The sequence below is a fragment of the Poecilia formosa genome, unplaced genomic scaffold (assembly GCF_000485575.1).
Source record: "Poecilia formosa unplaced genomic scaffold, Poecilia_formosa-5.1.2 Scaffold279, whole genome shotgun sequence".
Lineage (NCBI taxonomy): Eukaryota > Metazoa > Chordata > Actinopteri > Cyprinodontiformes > Poeciliidae > Poecilia > Poecilia formosa.
The window spans coordinates 301,814-308,609 of record NW_006800218.1 but is presented as its reverse complement, the minus strand read 5'-3'; positions in this window follow the sequence as shown (position 1 = coordinate 308,609).

Genomic DNA, 6,796 nt, shown 5'->3' with positions numbered 1-6,796 from the left:
TTTTTTATTAAACATTTTATTTCCTGGGTTACAGCTGGTTTATCTTAACATTCCAGCCTACGTTTGTTGATTTCTACAGTAGAAGGGCTGATTAAGTCTTTACAAGGCAACCAAATAATTCAGAGCGGTGTTTATGAAGTATTTAGTGAAAACAAAATGATATCTGATCTGATTAATATTTTTCTTTGTTTTACACATGTGTGTTTGATGGTTATTATATATACTCTAATGACAAAATGCACTTGGGAGTACAGTGATGAAGCTGTGATTGGGAATGTATCTGAATAAATTATTTTACAACAACATGCTGTGTATTATTTTCATTGTTCTCTGATCTTAATGCAGAATAGTCATAATCATTTGCTTGTTTCGTGGTGAAAAACACACACCGCCTCCTCCTGTTCTGTTCAGTAGAGTGTTTCAGACTCATGTCCTCCATGCCACGCCGCATTGATGCAGTAACATGCAGAAGGAGCCCCAACCGGGTTCTGAGTCTGCAAATATTGAACATACTTTTCTGAAGCCTGACAAATTCTATTTAGAAAAATATATATATATTTTTAGTCCATTTTGTGTAAGATTAACAGTTTCTGAGACGCTTCATTATCTGTCATATTTCATTTCTTTTTGGAATCAAAGTATAAATTGAATTGAATTTTTATCAAATCTGTTACAAGATATAAAAGGTTGAAGTAATTCAGTTTGTGATGAATCTGCTGTGTATGAAATGAGTTTCACTTTAATTTATTTGACAGGCAACATGAACAGCAATAACCGAAAACTATGAGAAGATGCTTTGTGCCTGACTTTAGTCCAATACTCATCTTCAGTGCCTCAGATACACATCTTCAAAAACTCAATCATACAACTCTGCAGTTCATGCTATTTACAGTGTTACTACACACATATGCAATCTAGTTTAACTTTACATTCTCATTTTTGAAGATGTACCTGTCATTTGTCGTTTTATCATTAATCGTCGTGCATTTCTTGTCATGAGACTATTTTGATTTATTGTTGTGATAAATTCCAACTAATTATGTCTAATAACCTCTAAAACTGTCCGCATTGTCGGGATTGTTATTTTTCCTATTTTTCTCCATTGTTAGTTCAGTAAAAGTGTATCAATACATTTGAAAATAAGATTAAATGCACTTACTGTCTGCGTTTTAGTGATGCAAATCACACTCTTTCTATGACTGGTGTCCTAAAGAAGCGTATAATGTCGTCCACTTTATTTTGTGTTTGTGGAGCTATAAGTGCTGTGTCACCCAGTCACAGCTCCACAGGCGCCTAAAAAAGAAATAAATAGTTCTTATCACTTATCACAATAGTAGCACAAAATACACAAAATACTTTTAAGGCCATATCACCCAACCTTACCTGTCTATACATTAAAAACAACCTGCAGAAAATCTACTTTCATATTAACAGGTACAGCATCAGCTACATAGTCAGCACTGAGAGTACAATTGAACCTGTATGTACAGCCAGTGTATATACTAGCTGTATATAAAAATGTGAAATCCTTCACTTCACATTTTGCGTGCCTCCTGATTGGAGGTTTGTGGATGTTTTGCAGTCTTGTTGATCTCCTCAGCAGTCCTCACCACTCTGCCGTGCCACACAAGGATGCAGCTCATCATGAATTCACCACTGCGTAGCGATGATCTGCAGCATACATACACAATGACGTTTGAAAGATTCAAAAGCCGTAGCTGTAATCAAACTGTATGCTCTACAGTATCAAAATGGTGTTTAGTCTTCTAAATTAGCTACAGATTTGACTAAAATAGAGCAGAAATCCAGATGTAACGGAAGCAAAGTGACAGGGAACTGAGGCATGTAGGTACACACAAACTAAGTATTAATAAAGTGTTAAAATACATAGAAAATGAAGTTCAGAAGAATGTATGATGCAGTAAGGACAAGATTATAATGACATATTGAGCAGTTATCACAAATAGTAAGTGTATATAGTTCTTATAGAGAAAATATTTATAGGGCTTCTTCCATCATCAAGGAAAATCCTTTCTTTGTCGTGATCAGTTATCATTATGGATTTTATTCGAATTGATTTCTCATCATTATCTTCCCCTATCCTAGTTTTTCCCTTTGTCAGTTTAATTATTTCTCATTTAAGTTTAGAATTTTTTTCTTTTTCATTTAGCTTTTTTTCTATTCTCTTATTAGTTTTGTGGTTTAGTCCTTTCTTGATTTAAATGTAGGATTTATTTAGTGTTTCCTGTTGTTTAGGCTTCTTTCTGGTCCGATCTTAGTTTTTGTCATCTCCTCATTGGCTCACTTCCCCAGCTCCAGTCAGTTACCTGTAACTGGTTCTTTTGTCATTTCCACTCTGTATATTTAACTCTCTGGATTCATTAATCACCACTCGTTCCATCCCCTGCTCTCCTTCCTCGGTCCTCGTTATCAATTTTCCAAGTTTTACCTTTTCATTAAGAAATGCCTGGCGTCATAATTCCACTCTCCTGTCTCCATTTTGGACCTGCTCTGAAGTCATCCTACTGGACTTCCTCTTTACCCAACTGAATGTGCACAAGCTTAAAATCATGTTATGTCAAAAAACTTGTTTATAATTGGCTTTTTCTGAAAAGTTTAGAAGATAAGATATAAGATGTGCATTGACAACATCCTGTAGACTCAAGGTTCACCTTTCCACTTACAGCCAGATATCTGGAAAATTTGGAATTTCATCCAAACATGAACTCTGTTTGATGATACAAAAAACATTTATTGATTTAAAAAATGGAGATTTGAGAATTATTCTTGTTTGTGTTTGTACATAAGAGATTGAGATTTTTAGAGGTCGACTCATTACAGACTGTGTGGTCCTGACGTCACATATGTTATTTGGCCAATGGAGAAATAACTGTCAGAGCTGAATTTTAAGTTTGTTCAGACACATTTCACTTGTTCTTTACTAGGGGTGCACCAATTTATCGGCCAGCTGATTTATTGGTGCCGATTTCTTAAATTTTAAGAGATCGAAGATCGACTGATTTTTACATATGAAGCCGATCTTATCCACTGATCTTATCCAGCTTGTGTAAGAATCAACCATTGTCCTCTTTTGCTCTCCGGTGAGAAAGGTTTGACTGGCAGACCGGATCACCATGTTATGTCTGCATGTTTACATTTAACAACAATGAGCCCACTGTTGCCACTTCAACAACTTTCTTGCTGTATTGAGCAACATTTCAGGCCAAAAAATTGATATCGGCCAAATTCGTAATCAGCAGGTTAAGCTTTTTAAAAGATCGGTAATCGGTGATCGGCCAGAAAACTGCAATCAGTGCCCCCCTATTCTTTACAAGTCCAACTGCTCCAATACGTGGGGTCATTTACACCGGCTTTGCCAATATTTCATCTTGTTTTCATTAGACAAAAATCTCAATCACGGTTTTAGTCATGTATTTTTATGTAGATCATATTTGGGAGAGAAGAAAAAGGGTTTTAATGAAAAGTTTGAAAAAAAAAATTTCTCTTTAAATTACCACCAGTTGCTGTGGCTAGAAAACAAGCCCAGATCATCAGCCCTCCCCCTCCATACAAAGACAGTTGTTTTTTGCTGACATTATGGTCAGATACATTTGACACCTTGGACTCATCTGCCCGAAGGAAACCCCTCTGGAGCTCTTGTGGTTTGATCTGGTTGTACGTTTAAGTCTTGCTTGCATGTTCCTGATGAGGAGAAAACGAATCCTGCTGCCAACTGTTTCAAACAAGCTGAACTTGTTCTGTCTGACTGTAACTGTCATGAATCTGAACATTTTCATTGTGCCAACTGAGCCCTGAAGAGTCTCAGGTGCAGTTCTTGAGTGTTTTTGCTCAATTTGGATGAATTTTATTCTGGTGTTGAGATCGGCAGCTGTTTAAAAATGTTTTTCACATGTGAAACTCCTGCTATGTATTTTTTAAAAACTGAAATGACAGACAAATAGGAGACTGAAAGAGAAAAGGGGGGAAAAAAGTTGTTGGACCTAAAATCAAAATCATTAAGCTGATACACATCAAATGTTGATCAGAGTTCCAGTTTTTATGAGTCAAAGGCAACTCTAAACAGGTGGATTTTAAAGGAAATCAGTGTTTCGCAGTTTTCTAGAAGTTTTTTTTTTTTTTTTTTTTCAGATTTGTGGTGCATAGAAGCTGAATGCTGCTTCTCCATGTCTGCTTCTGGTTCTGGGGATGCAGAACAGAACCAGAACCAGAAGATATGAAGGGTCTGGAAAGTTGATGCAACAACAGCAGATCTTTAAAATAATTTGGTGCTAAACAATTGAAAGATTTATAAACCAACATCAGTATTTTAAAGTCTATTCTCTGAGCTGCAGGGTTCCAGTGGAAGGACTTTAGAACTGGATGATGTGCTCCATTTGACTGGTTTTAGTCAGAACAGCAGCAGCGTTCTGGATCAGCTGTAGCTGGAGGATTGATTTTTTTTAGGCAAACCTGTGAGGACAATGTTCCAGTAATCACTGCAATGAAAGATAAATGAGTGGATGAGCGCCGTTAGATCTTGCGGAGACATTTGTCCTTTAATCCTGGTGACAGAAGGCCGATTTTGTAGCTATCTTTATGTGACCCTGAATATTCAGGCCTCGAACAGAAACTGATCACCTACCAAACTTTAACAATCAGTGTAGCTAGTCCTTTATTTCAATGATCTCACGATGGAAATTTGTCTCCCTTGTGTGCGTTTATTCAACAGTAACAGAAAATTAACCAAAATGCTCCGACTATCAGAAGACGAAGCGGGAAGTTACCCAGCAGTCTGTGCAGCTGTGATTCTTCAAGGTAAATTATAAGGCCGGGTTCGGCACCCTTTGGTTTCACGTGTCATCGTGACCCAAGGGTGGGAAAGGGTTAACGCGTTTCCTCCCAGAACGAGGACGTGTCTCCGTGTCTCCGTGTCTCCCTGACGGAGCGGCTCTGGCCCGGAGCGAAGCGCCTCATTCATGTTTCTGCTCTTTAAGGTGGAAAAGGTGATCAGAAAACAGGATTAGCAGGCGGATAAATGGATGCTCGTGAAGTTTCTCACCCGACAACAGCCGTGCTTGAGCGTGTGCTTTTATTTTGTTTCCATAGAAACTGCTTTGACCTTTTTTTTTTCTTTAAGTTATTTTTTTTTTTTTTTTTTTTTTTTTTTTTTTTTACTCTGCAACCACCATTACTTTATCTTTCTGCTGTGAGTGCAGGAGGGAGACGAAGCATGTGGCCTCGCCTGTGCGCCGTTGCTTTCTTTTAACGCCGCAGTTCGGGATGAATAGGAACTAGCACCAGTTCAGATGTGCGTGCAGGATACAGGAGGGTGTGTTACTGAGAGTGATTTACCTTTTGTCCTCGCATGATCTTTTTTCTTTTCTTTTCTTTTTTTTTTCTAGATCATTATGTTTAGCCCCGAAGGTAGAACAACTAAGTTAGATCTCTGCTTTGCTCTTTTAAGATTTACATGACAGTTGAGAACCGGCGGCTAAGACGGGACATAAAAGTGCGATTACCGCAGTGAGAGGAGGACGACCACGAAGTGACCACAAACACAAAGTCATGGCAGAAAAGGATGATTGATAAAGCGAGTATAAATAAATGAAAAATCACTATTAAAAAAAATCTGAAATAAGCCACAATTAAACTTTAGTGATCTTAAAATGAACTGTAGTCTAAAATGTCACGTTCAAACCCACATTAAAATAAGTTTTCAATTAGCATAGTTTTAATGTAGGGAAAATCCTCATATTTCTAATCAGAATAAGTTACTGAGTTTGAAATAAACTGACTAGTAAAACAAGCTAAGTGAAAGAACTTAGTGAAATTTTGAAAGTTATTGAGAGATCTGAGAAATAAAACATTAAACCACTTTTTAATGAGCTGCTGCTTTCAACCACGTATGGATGAAGCTGCACTTGGTTAACCTGGCCAAGATAAATGAGGTTTAGTGCAAATGCATTCCTTTCTGCAAAGGTAGGCTGTTGCCTTGGGCTAGACAATATGTGTACTTAGCTTCATTTTTTTTTTCTTTTCTCCACCCAGTACAGCATCAAAGAAATTAACTTGCAGTTTTTGTGGTTATTAAATGACACCGGTGAATACAAGAAAAACAAGCCAGTGAAAAACAACCTTAAACAGATACTTTTAGGAAAAGTGAGGTTCTGTAAAAAGAGTCCAAGTGGTTACTATCTTACCTGCAGCAGGGCTCTTTATTCATTATAAATTCACATTAATCTGTCCCAAGGTTGAAACTACGTTTAGCTCTCGTGAACACATATCAACAGTTCCATGTCCGTAGACTTTGAGGAGTTCTCATTAATCATGAGATACATGGGCTTCTCTTGTACAACTTAATTTTGATCAAATCTTGTTTATTAATGTTTAATTTTTAATTTATTTATTTATTTTTTTCAAATTTTATATTACTCTTTATTTGCATTTATTTTGGTTCTGATTCCCGTTTGGAGCAGGAAATTTGAGTAAAATGTGGCACGAGTGGCATCTAGTTTTCACATTTTACTCGAGGTTCTCCAAATAAAAAAACTGGTGCTTGGTCAGAATGAAACAACAAACCACTCCATTTCTAACTAGAAAAAAATTAGGTGTGAAATAACAAAAGCTGCAAAAGTACATAATGTTGGCGGGAAATGATCAGATTACATCTTCAAACCTTCGTCATGTTTTCATTGGCCGGCCAATTACGTCAAAGCTTCCTGTGTGAAACATAAACTATCAACAAGCATGTAAAGCATTCCCACCTGATTGATTTTTATTTTTGTACACCAACTTT